Source organism: Triticum urartu, chromosome 5A (genome assembly GCF_056163025.1).
Source record: "Triticum urartu cultivar PI428250 chromosome 5A, HENAU_Tu73, whole genome shotgun sequence".
Taxonomy (NCBI): domain Eukaryota; kingdom Viridiplantae; phylum Streptophyta; class Magnoliopsida; order Poales; family Poaceae; genus Triticum; species Triticum urartu.
Window position 1 is genome coordinate 266,681,360 of NC_141877.1, and position 13,432 is coordinate 266,694,791.

The window sequence follows — 13,432 nt, forward strand, 5'->3', positions numbered from 1 at the left end:
GGCCGCCGCGATGTCACCGTCCATCGCCCGGTGGTGCAGTGCGGCGCGCCCTTCCCTCCCGTCCGGCGCGAACTTCCCTCTACACCACCTCGACCTTCCCTCCCCTTCGGTGCAGCCTGCCCTCTACTCCGGCGCGCCCTCCTATTCCTCCTCCACGTGCGGCATGAACCTGGCCTTCGACCGCGAGCTCATCGTCCCGCCCATATACTTCGGCCTCATGGGAAACGGCCAGCCCATCGGATGCTACGACGACATGTGGACGACTGGTGCGTCAAGGTAACTATAACTAAACTAAACACACACATCGTCTTTGAGTTTGGTCCAGCTGTACTGAACTTTTACTGAATAATTTGTGTATGTGTGCAGGTGATCTGCGACCACCTTGGGCTAGGAGTCAAGACGGGGCTGCCCTACATCTGGCACAACAAGGCCAGCAACCCGTTCGTGAACCTGAAGGAGTACAAGGGCATCTTCTGGCAGGAGGACATCATCCCCTTCTTCTAGGTCGCGAAGCTGACAAGGAATGCGACACCGTGCAGAAGTGCTACATCTCGCTCTCGCAGCAGGTCAAGGAGAAGCTCGGCAAGATCGACCCCTACTTCATCAAGCTCGCCGACGACATGGTCATCTGGATCGAGGCCCGGGACATGCTCAACTCCAAGGACTCCAAGGAGGCCGACGCCAACGGCAAGCTCAAGGGGAAGTAGATCGAGATCGAGGGAGAGAACCTTTTTTGCATTAGCATACTGAGCAGGCGGTGAGGCGGCGTATACCGGTTTCTTCAGTTCGTAGGTTCAATGCGTGCATCAGGTATTCAGGTTCAGGCTGTTGTGTACTACAAAACATTAGCTGCCTGTATGTGAGAAAACCATGTTGTTTCTTATTTTGTTTATGTGAGAAAACAAAAATGTATTTTAGAAGTTCATTTATTATTTCCCCAAAAGTTCATATATTACTACATGTATGTATTTTGAAATTTCACAACAACTGACAAGAATTGCGGCTGGATAGAGCGGCAAAACGATGGTACGCCACTCAAGCAGTGCATCACCGGCAGCCGCGTCGTCTCCTCGGTAGCAAAAAGCAGCTTAACTGAAGTTCAATTCGTACGCTACTAGTAGGTCAACTACAGCAGCACCAGAGTTCTTAGCATCTTCTTCCTAATTTCCCCATGTGAAATTCTATAAAAAGGAAGGAACAGTCTCCTTCTGGATCAGCCATCGGTGATCCCGTTCGTGCTTCTCCTAAAGACCAAGTCGAACTTCACCAAAAACTAGAAAAAAGATGAGCACGTTCGTGCTTCTGCTGTAGACCAAGTCGAACTTCACCAAAAACTAGAAAAAAGATGAGCACGTTCGTGCTTCTGCTGTAGACCAAGTCGAACTTCACCAAAAACTAGAAAAAAGATGAGCACGGATGCATGTCGATGTCCGTTGTGTTATCCTGCTGACCAAGCAATTCAAAAGGAGCAGGTGGTTTTGTTTGCCTAAAGTACAAACATAAAAACATTCAGTTTTGATTCTCTATAGTTATTCCTCCTAACTCGAGGGAGCACTAACCATCCAAATATGTGCTCTTATACCTTTTTCTGTTCAAAGTGTGGTGTGGAATGAGAGGTACAGTATGTCTTTTTTTATATGAAAAATGTTCGTATAGCAACAAGCAGGAAACAATTGAAACTATGTCCTTCTTTTGTTTGATTGTTTCTGTATTTGGCTTATGGAAAAATTTACTTGAGTTCCGTCTAGAAAATTTCAAATTGTAAAAAAGTTAAAACTTCAAATAGTTAAAAAATCATATTTCCATGTTTCTAAAAAAATAAACAAAGATGTTGTAATAAAAAAAGAGTTTGATGTTCACGCGCGAGGCCCGGCCGCGGCGTCGTCCTGCTCCGCCGCCGCGGTCGTGGAAGATGACCATAGTATTGTGTGTAATGCCTGCACATAGTGTACTAGCACATAGTGTTGTGTGTAATACGAATTGGTGTTGTAATGTGCATCTATATTCTTGTGTAATTTTTTGCTTTTCGAACATGAAGTTCATGTTTTAGAAAAAACTAAGTTCAAAGGTATCACATAACAAAAACTTTCATCCAAAAAAACCCAAAGGTCATTAGAAAAAGCATCTCAAACAATTTTGTAAAAAAGATTTCTCTGTTAAAATAAACCTAGAAGTTCAAATTTAAAAATGGAGTGGTTCGATGTCTATCAGAAAGTAGGATTTTTTCCATTACTAAAATAAATAAAACTAGGAAGTCCATATTAAGAAGATGGAGAAGTTTAATGATTATAGGAAACTCAGATTTTCCTCGTTAGTAAAGAATGGAAACAAGAAGTTCAAAAATAAAATAACAAGAATTTCAACTTTAAAAAATAGAGCGCTTCAAAATTTCATAAAAAAGATTAAGAAAAAAAACAGGAAGTCCATATTAAAAAGACGGAGAAGTTCGATGATTATACAAAAATCTCATATTTCCCTCGTTATTAAAGAATGGAAACAAGAAGTTCAAAAATAAAATAACTAGAAGTTCAAAAATAAATTAACAAGAAGTCCAACTTTAAAAAAATAGAGCGCTTCAAAATTTCATAAAAAAAGATTAAGAAATAAAACCAGGAAGTCCATATTAAAAAGATGGAGAAGTTCGATGATTATAGAAAACTCAGATTTTCCTCATTATTAAAGAATGGAAACAAGAAGTTCAAAAATAAGATAACAAGAAGTTCAACTATTAAAAATAGAGCGCTTCAAAATTCATAAAAAAATTAAGAAAAAATAAGATTAAAAATTCATAAAAAACTCAAATATTTTCATGTAACCGAGAGAATTTCAGGTTGATAACTGCTAGAAGTTCATGTAATACACGGCGTGCATTTTGTATTAAAAAAAGAACAAAAAAGAAAAGGCAAAAAGTTTTGTTGTTATAAGTTCAAGTCCTTCGTTGAAGAAAGTCAAAAAAATTATTGTGAGAGAGATTTGTACAAAAGAAAATAACATTTGCGTAACACTGACGAATGGATGAGAAAATTACAAACGAAAATACGTCACAGAAGTTCAACTGAAAACAGCAGGAAGTTCACCTAATACACTGAATGAATTTTAGATGAAAAACTTTTAAAATCGTCGCGAGTATGAAAAAATGATCAACACGGGAAAGTTAAGTGCTTACAGCAGCTTTCCACCGGTATATCACTTGCTCAATTCCGGTGAGTGGATGGAGAGCTACGAGCAGTGGATGGAGACCTACGAGCAAAAAAATCACGTGAAAAATAGAGTGAAGTTCAGGTACACGCGCCGAGAAGTCCAGGTTCTTCACACGGTGCATTTTTCAAGAATCTGTTTCGTGATAAAGGCAGAACGCATGATCCCGCCATTTTCGAAATTACTTGAAAACGGCTAGGAATCAGAGAAAACCATCAACACGAAAAAGTTTCGCATTTTCCGTAGCTTTTCAGCAGTATATTATTTGCCCCATTCCGATAAAGTTTGTAGAAATTACGGCAAAAATACGTTTTTAACCATTTTCAAAACTAACATAAAACCGTGGTGAATTAGGAGAAACAATATATACAAAAAAGTTTCGCATTTTTTCAAGCTTTCCAACGCCATATCATTTGCTGCATTTGGACGTATGGTTAAAAAATTAGCTCAAAAATACGAACTCGGTGGAACTTGTACCATTTTCTAAATTACTTTTAAACCATTCAAAATTAGAAAAAACTTTTAACATAAAAAAGTAGCGCATTTTCATAAGCTTTCCAACGCCATATTATTTGGCTCAATTGGATTAGCCGTTTAGAAATGGCGTCAAAAATACAAACTCGGGTGTTCGGTTTACGAAATTTTACGATTTTCCGAATTACTCTTTAACCGTAGGGAATTAGAGAAAATTTTCAACATGTGGACGGAGCGGTTTTGCAGCAGCTTTCCAACGCCATATTATTTGCCTCATTCCGATAAACGGTTTAAAAATGCGATCAAAAATACGATTCACGTTTTTTGTATGAAGAAAAAACGGTTTTCAAAACTGCTCTTAAACCGCTTACATTTTGCCAAAATTTTAACTTGGGTCATGATACTGATGTCCATAGCTATCCAACGGTATATCGCAAGCCCCATTTGGACACCTTTTAGCTGAAGTTCAACCTAGTACTCGGGGAAGGTCAGGCGCGTTACTCGGGAAGTTCATGTTGTGATCAGAATATTATTCTGATCCCGTGATCAGAATAGTGTTTATGTATATATATATATAGCCAATGAAGAAAAACGACGGAACCGGTGAAGACTATGCAAAGTTGAAGAATATGAATAATTTGAGGAATTTCAACTTTTGGTGGTGGCGTGACCCACCGTATAAGAATGATGATTTCAGACACCGCGTACAATTATCGTAGGGTTCTGAGAATCAAATTCTTCGTTAATTTCTTCACACTAAGAGTTTTACTCTTCATTGATTGAAGTAAAACGTTTCTTCATGTGTTGCACATCTAAGTCATCAATTTTGCATAAGTGTTAGGATGAGTGTCCTTTTCATAGAACATTCGAAGATTCTAGGATATTTCACACCGCAACTTGCTAAATCTCTTCTCATCCAAGGGCTTTGTGAAGATATCGGCTAGTTGTTCTTCAGTCTTCGCATGCTCAATAGAAATGTCGCCCTTCAACACATGATCATGAAGAAAATGATGATGAATCTGAATGTGCTTTGTCTTCGAGTGCTGAACTGGGTTGTGAGCAATCTTGATGGCACTCTAATTGTCACAGAAGAGAGGTACATTCTTCATGTTGACGCCGTAGTCCTTGAGAGTTTGCTTCATCCATAGCAATTGGGCACAGCAAGAACCAGCGGAAATGTACTCAGCTTCAGCAGTAGATAGTGATACGCAGTTCTGTTTCTTCGAGGACCAATAGACCAAAGATCGTCCGAGGAAATGACATGTACCAGATGTTGACTTGCGATCCACACGATCACCAGCATAGTCAGAGTCAGAATATCTAACAAGATCAAAGCCGAGCCCTTGGGGTACCATAATCCAAGTGTTGGTGTGTGACCTAGATATCAAAGAATATGCTTCACAGCCTTATGGTGTGATTCCTTCGGTGCAGCTTGAAATCGGGCACACATGCAAACACTAAGCATTATATCTGGCCTAGATGCACATAAGTATAATAAGGAACCTATCATGGAGCGGTATACCTTATGATCGAAGTCAATACCATTTTCGTCAGTGCACAGATGGCCATTTGTGGGCATAGGAATTTTGACGCCTTTGCAATCTTGCATGCCGAATTTCCTCAGTACATCCTTGAGGTATTTCTCCTGAGATATGAATATGCCATTGTGTTGTTGACGAATTTGAAGACCTAAGAAGAATTTCAACTCTCCCATACTAGACATTTGATTTCTTCACTCATCATATAGGCAAATTCATCACTATAACATTGGTCAGTACAGCCAAAGATAATATCATCAACATATACTTGGCACACAAACAATTCACCATCATAAGATTTAGTGAAAAGAGTAGGGTCGAGTGAACCGGGTTTGAAGCCTTTCTTCATGAAGAGTTCCTTCAAAGTATCATACCAAGCCCGTGGGGCCTGCTTGAGGCCATAGAGGGCCTTGTTGAGTCTGAAGACTTTGTCAGGATTCTTTGGATCTTCAAAACCTGGGGGTTGAGCAACATATACTTCTTCCTCAAGCTTACCATTGAGGAATGCACTTTTCACATCCATTTGATATAGAGTGATATCATGATGGTTAGCATAAGCAAGTAATATGCGAATAGCCTCAAGTCTAGCAACAGGTGCAAAAGTTTCATCGAAATCAATTCCTTCAACCTGTGTGTAGCCTTGAGCTACAAGCCGTGCCTTATTCCTCACCACAAGGCCATTTTCATCTTGCTTGTTGCGGTAGATCCACTTTGTGCCGATGATATTGTGCTTGTGAGGATCTGGACGTTTGACCAGTTCCCAGACATTGTTGAGCTCGAACTGATGTAATTCTTCTTGCATGGTCTGAATCCACTCAGGCTCCAAAAATGCTTCATCTACCTTAGTGGGCTCTGTAGTAGAGACAAAAGCATACTGCCCACAAAAGTTAGACAAATGTGAAGCTTTTGAGCGTGTGAGAGGACCTGGCCCTTTGATGTCATTGATGATCTTTTCAATTTGCACTTCTTTTGCAATGAGAGGATGAGCTGGTTGTCATTGAAGAATTTGATCAGCGTTTTCTTCAGCACCATTTTGTTCAGCATTTTCTTCAGATGCATTAGCTCGACGTTCTTCATGTTCTGGAATGAATTCTTCAGCAGATTCTTCAGTGGGAATGACATCCTCAGTAGCCTTAAACTTGATAGTTTCCTCAGGTGTTGGTTCATCTACCACAGTAGGTAGGTGCTCTTTATGCGAGCCATTAGTTTCATCGAACCGCACATCTACAGTTTCAACAACTTTGTGAAGAACATTGTTGAAGACTCTGTAGGTGTGCGAGTCCTTTCCGTAACCAAGCATAAAACCTTCATGTGCTTTCGGTGCAAATTTTGAGTTGTGATGAGGATCTCTAATCTAACATTTAGCACCGAAGACTTTGAAATAACTTACATTGGGTTTCTTATCAGTGAGGAGTTCATAGGCAGTCCTTTTGAAGAATTTGTGAAGATATACTCTGTTGATGATGTGGCACGCAGTATCAATGGCCTCAGTCCAGAAACGACGAGGTGTTTTGTATTCATCAAGCATAGTGCGAGCCATCTCAGCAAGAGTCCTGTTCTTGCGCTCCACGATGCCATTCTGCTGAGGAGTGTAAGGAGCAGATAACTCATGAGTGATACCAAGTTCATCAAGATAGTCATCGAGACCAGAATTCTTGAACTCAGTGCCATCGTCACTTCTGATGTGCTTGATCTTCACACCAAAGTTGGTTGAAGCCCTCGAGGAAAATCGTTTGAAGACTTCCTGCACTTCATGTTTGTAAGTAACAAGGTGTACCCATGTGTAACGAGAATAATCATCAACAATAACGAAGCCATATTGAGATGCTTCATTTGAGATAGCAGAATAATGATTAGGACCAAAGAGATCCATGTGAAGCAATTCAAATGGGCGAGTGGTGGTCATGATAGTTTTCGCTGGATGCTTGGCCTTGGTCATCTTCCCAGCTTCACAGGCTCCGCATAGGTGATCCTTGAGGAATTTGACATTCTCGATGCCAATGACATGCTTTTTCTTCGCAAGCGTGTGCAAATTCCTCATGCCTGCATGACCAAGTCGTCGATGCCAGAGCCAGCCTTCTGAAGCTTTTGCAAGTAAGCACACGGCTAGTTGTGGTCCTGTAGAGAAATCAACAATATACAGGTCTCCTCTCCTAAAGCCTTCAGAGACTTTGGAATTGTCAGCTTCCATAACCACAACACAACGGTACTTGCCAAAGACAACAACCATATCAAGATCACAAAGCATTGAGACAGACATAAGGTTGTATCCTAAGGACTCAACAAGCATGACTTTGTCCATGTGTCAATCCTTTGTAATCGCAACCTTACCTAGACCCAATACCTGACTTTTGCCTTTGTCAGCAAAGATGATATGCTTCAGATGCGACGGAGATAATGGAGTATCCATCAATATATTCTTGTCACCAGTCATGTGGTTTGTACATCCACTATCGAGGACCCACTCAGTGGCTTTGGGTTGATCATCCTGCAGATGAATTAGTGCAGCTTACAAACTCATATACTTCATCAGTGAAGAATATGACATCAATTCATCAGATCAATTTCATCAAGTAAAAGAACTAATAACGCAATATGAGGACGTGAGAAATGAAAGTTCATTTCTTCATGGTTAGCCTGCGTCCTTTCAGGCATGCTCAGGTCTCCAGCAAAATCTTCAGACGATTATGTGCGTCTGGAGACCTGACCCTGCAGAAGAGATTAGTTCTTTTTCTTCACCACCCACATCTGAAGGGGTGGCAAAGAGTTCATCATTCTGCGAGCTCCATACGAGAAGGATGGCATAGAAGCCAGTCCATTTCGTTTCACATAAGAGGGGTTAGAGTAAGCATAAGAGTATGCAGAGAAATTCTTCGAGGACTTATGGACATAATGATTTGAAGAATAATGCATATATCCATAATCCTTAGATCTTCCCTGCGAAACAGACGGGTTAGCACGATGATATTCATATGAGGACTTTGATCCATATGAGGAATTTGGTCCGTATGAGGAATTTGATCTGGGGTTCCTATTCTTCACAGGTGGTGTCATGATGACATTCACCTGAAGATTTTCAAGACATCTTTGGGAACCCAGATTTTCTTCATAGGGGAGTCGTTCCTGCAGTTAGTGCCAACATATCTAGCAAATACTTCACCATTCTGATTCTTGAATAGCTTATAGTTGGAGTCAATTGACTCATCATCAGAATGAGGAGATTCACATGCAAATCCAGATAAGTTAGATGGATCAATTGGAGGTCCCTTTGCAGCAACCCATGTAGTTTTGGGGTACTGCTCAGGCTTCCAATATGTACCATCACCATTGAGTTTCCTCTTAAAGGCGATACCCTCTTTCCTAGGGTTCCTGTTGAGGATCTGCTTTTTAAGCACATCACAAAGAGCCTGATGCCCTTTGAGGCTTTTGTACATGCCTGTCGTGTACAATTCCTTCAGCCCTGCATCGTCAGTGATACTAGCAATGTCCTTAGATGAGGAATTAGTGATAGCAGAGGCATGTGAAGAATTTGAAACATTAGCAGCATTTGAACATTCAGGTGAAGAATTAGCAGATTCACGTTCAATGCACTTCAAGCATGGAGGAACAAATTCTTCCTGAGATGCGCTGATTTGTTGAGCAAGTAATGAATCGCGCTCCTTCTGAAGATCTTCATAACTCACTCTTAGCTTATCAAGGTCTTGCTTTCTTTGAAGAAATTCATAAGAAAGCTTCTCATGATCCGATAAGAGAGTGTTATGTTGATCTTGAAGGGTGTCATACTTAGTATGAAGTCTCTGAAGACTTTCAGCCAAAGCTTTTGACTGATCCATTTCCTCACCCAACATATCATCGCTCTTGTTTAGCATATGGTGAGCTTTTTCCAAAGCTCTTTGTTGTTTAGTAGCAAGGGAAGCAAGTTTGACATAGCTGGGTCCAAATTCATCACCAGATTCATCATCACTGGACTCATATAGGTAGCATTCACTACAGGAATCCAGTACTTTGCCGTCTGCCATGGCGGACGACAAAGGCAGGGACGGCTGACGGCAAAGCACTTTGCCGTCCGCGGCGGACGGCAAACAGTGACGGCAAAGATAGGGTCGGCAAACAGGTCCTTTGCCGTCGGCTTTTTATGGCGGACGGCAAAGAGCCCATTGCCTACAGTGGCTGACGGCAAAGAGGGGGGACGGCAAAATGTTGCACGTCCGCCAGCGTTACTCCGTTAGGCGGCTAACGGCGGTCTTTGCCGTCCGCCAGCGGACGGCAAATTTGAGCGCATCTTTGCCGTCCGCCAGCGGACGGCAAATTTGAGCGCATCTTTGCCGTCCGCCAGACGACGTCAGCTATACGTCATCGCCCGCTCTTTTTTGCCGTCCGCCCGGTGGACGGCAAAGGCAAAGTCTTTGCCATCAGCTTGGCTTTGCCGTCCGCCACGGTAGGCAAATTGGCCAAATGGTCCATCCCCAGGAAGCACAGGTGGGCGCCACGTGCCCCCTTTGCCGTCTACCACCGACGGCAAAGGGGTCTTTGCCGTCTGCCGCGGACGGCAAAGAGCCTGCACTGTCTCTTTTTTGTTCTGTTTTTCTTATATCCAACAATTATCACAACAAATATTTCACAGCACATATATATCCATCACATAAATATCCAGCACATATATATCCAACATAATAAATATCCAGCACATATATATCCATCCATCCATACATAGTAGGTTGCACATAGTTCCATCGATCCATACATATTACAATATGCAAAGTTTCATCATAGCAAGCGAGCAGAATACAAGAAGTGCATCAAAGGAAAAAACAGGAAAAAGCAAGCAATCCATCATAGGAAGTTGGCTTCCGTGAAGTGAATGAAACCTACAAAATGACAAATAAGAAAGTTAGAAAAAGAAGACTAGAAGAAGAATTAGACTAGAAGAAAAAGAATAGAAGAAGAAGACTAGAAGAAGAAGACTAGAAGAAGAAGTATATGCCATATATTAGCTAACTTAGGTGAAATGTATCGTTTATGAGCAAACCTAGGTGAAATGGGTAGTTTATGAGCTATCCTAGGTGAAATGGATCATTTTGGAGCTAAGTTAGGTGAAATGGGTCGTTTATGAGCAAACCTAGGTGAAATGAGTCATTTATGAGCAAACCTAGGTGAAATGGGTCGTTTATGAGCTAAGTTAGGTGAAATGAGTCGTTTATGAGCAAACCTAGGTGAAATGGGTCGTTTATGAGCTAACCTAGGTGAAATAGGTTGTTTATGAGCTAACCTAGGTGAAATGGGTCATTTATGAGCTAACCTAGGTCAAATGGGTCGTTTATGAGGTAACCTAGGTGAAATGGGTCATTTATGAGCTAACCTAGGTGAAATTGATCATTTTGAAGCTAACTTAGTTGAAATGGGTCTTTTATGAGCTAACTAAGGTGAAATGCCATGTTTTTGAGCTAACTAAGGTAAAATGGATCGTTTTTGAGCTAACTTAGGTGAAATGGGTCATTTTGGAGCTAACCTAGGTGAAATGGGTCATTTTGGAGCTAACCTAGGTGAAATGGGTCATTTTAAAGCTAACGTAGGTAAAATGGATCATTTAGGAGCTAATCTATGTAAAATGGGTCATTTTAGAGCTAACTTGGATAAATTGGATCACTTGTAAGCTAACTAAGGTAAAATGAGTCATTTTAGAGCTAACTTAGGTAGAATGGATGGTTTATGAGGTCAGTAAGCTTATTAAGTCATTTTGGAGGAAAAGAAGCTAACTCTAGGTCATTATGGTAAGCATATTGGAGGAAATAAAGCTAAGTCTAGGTCTTTATGCATTTGTTAAGCAAAACACTAGAGAAACTTACCGTGATCACGGAGGTGTAGGAGCGGGCTGGCTCGCGCCGGTAGCTGGAGAAGGAGCGGACTGGCTCGCGCCGGTAGCTGGAGAAGGATCATGCGATGCGTTTCTGGAGTTAAGCTGCACCAAAGATCATTTCCAATGTCTCGTTAGCATTATGACACTCAAATGTTAAGACTAACAAGTAATGTCCATTCAAATTAAACTCACCGTGCTCCCAGGAGCAATCACTGGCATCGGCGGAGCGGTCTGACCGGACTTCTCGCACACAGACTGCACATTTGGTTTTCACAACAGAGTCATACTAGTTAGTAATGAGACTCAAATGTTAAGACTAGCAAGTAATCTGCAGAAGAAACTTACCACAAGGAGCTCATACATGGCCCTTGCCTGCATGTCATTCCGTGCCCTCTCCTCCTCCAACATCTTTGTCATCCTCTCCTCCAACTCCCGCTGCCTCTCCGCCGCCTCCGCCAGAAGTTTCTCCGTTCTATCTCTCTCACTCTGTATAGCAGCCTGCAACACCACTCACATGACCATTTGTAATCATTGATGGAAGCGCACACAATGTAATGGAGAAAGATAGCTGAGTACGTATAACTAACCTTGAAGGCGAGTTGGACTGGCTGTTCACGAGGCCTTATCTCAGGAGCGGAGCTCGACTGACGCGCCTTGATCTCCGGGAGAGTGCTAGGACAACGGATAAGTCCATCTCCCATGGCTATGGAGCCATGGGACCTCCCGCCACCAGATATCATCAGCAGCTCTGTATCAATGGGACCCTGGCTCGGGTTAAAGTCCTCCCCTTTCCTCGCCTTCCCCTGATCTCTATATTGCACGAGCTTGTCGTGGGCGGAGATGTTGGTGAAGTTCTTTGGATCATCGAGGTCAGACGCAGAGAATGCCTTGACTTTCTTGTAAGGGCCAGTGTGGGCCATGGCATACAGGTCGTACACCTCTGGCACCTTATCCGCCTTATTGTAGCGTGCCTGAAAGAGAGAAACAAAGTAAATTAGTAATTAAAGGGCTAAAGCTAGCATGATGAATGAATTGCATGAATCATCAAGCAAACCACATACCCAGTTCCGCCCGTACTGAAATAAGTTGGAGCTGCCTTGGTGGTGTGGCACACCTTCCATTTGGGCACGTTTGTCCTTGGCCTCTTTGTGGGTGGCCAGCCATTCTTTTGAGCACCACGCATTGACCAACACCTCCCAACAATCCATCCGATCCGCACACCATCTCGGAGGGGCCTAAGTTAGCAAGTAGAAACTTGAGCGCTACGGCTATGAATTACTAAATGAAGGAAGTAAGTACAAGGCCTTAAGAATTACCTTCATGTAATTCTCCTTACTCAAGAACTTATCGCGGCACTCCTGCTTGGGCTTCTTGATACCACGCCCGGCGTAGTAGTCTCGAATAGCCTACACCCGAACCTCATGCCGTAAGTTCTGAAGTAGGCGCTTGCACTCCTTGTGGATAACATGATCCGCCTCCTCCTCGTATCCCTCCTCACACCTGTAGAATGTCTGCAATCAAATGAGACAATATTGATTAGTACAATTAATAACTAGCTAGTTGAAGATTTTTAATTGTGTAAAGGAGAAATTACCCAGAACTTTCTGATCACGACGTCTGCCCTTGTCTTGCACAAGACACCGTCGATAATCTCACCCGGCGGGGCCGGGGCAGCCAAGTAGTGCTCCCAAGTCAATCCAACCTCTGGAAGCCGACCCTCACCAGGCAACGTGACAAACCCCGGGAAGTTTTGCCGAATCAGAACTCCAAGGACGGAGTTGGGCCGGCGGACACTTTCATGGTGGTCCCAACCCCTGCAGCATGACAAGGCCAACACATCAGTTATTTGAAGAAACGTGAATGCAGAAGGTACAAAAAGATTAAATGCACTTACCTCTCCCCATCAGGGAAAATCAACCACCTCTGCTCGCGGGTCGCCGGCATGGACGGGAGCCGTGTAGCACCACGCTGGTAGACGTTGCCCCCCTCCTCTCCCTCCTCATCAGTCGGCTCCCCGCCATCATCAGCATGGCCACTCGGCTCCCCGCCATCATCAGCGTGGCCACTCGGCTCCTCAGGCTGACCCGACCAGGTACCCCATCCAGACGTGAGCTCCTCCGGGGTCTCGTGGGCCCAAGTCTCGTGGGTCGAAGGCCCGTCGACCCGAGGCTCGTGGGCCGAAGACCCGTGGACCGAAGGCTCGTGGACCGGAGTCCGTGTAGCCTCCTCCTCAGACGAGTCCACCCTAGCAGTCACGTGCTCGGGTGAAACAGCTGGGGGCGGCGGCGAGGAAGGCGCCGTAAGAGTCACCCTACCTCCTCTCCCGCGACCACGTGCTCCACCTCCTCTCTTCTTCTTACCTCGT

At 43.1% G+C, this 13,432-nt stretch overlaps 1 pseudogene; it reads left to right on the forward strand.

The window, feature by feature from the left end:
* Nucleotides 1–10: 10 nt before the first annotated feature.
* On the forward strand, nucleotides 11–848 carry LOC147971005 (UDP-arabinopyranose mutase 1-like; annotated as a pseudogene).
* The last annotated feature ends 12,584 nt before the right edge of the window (nucleotides 849–13,432 follow it).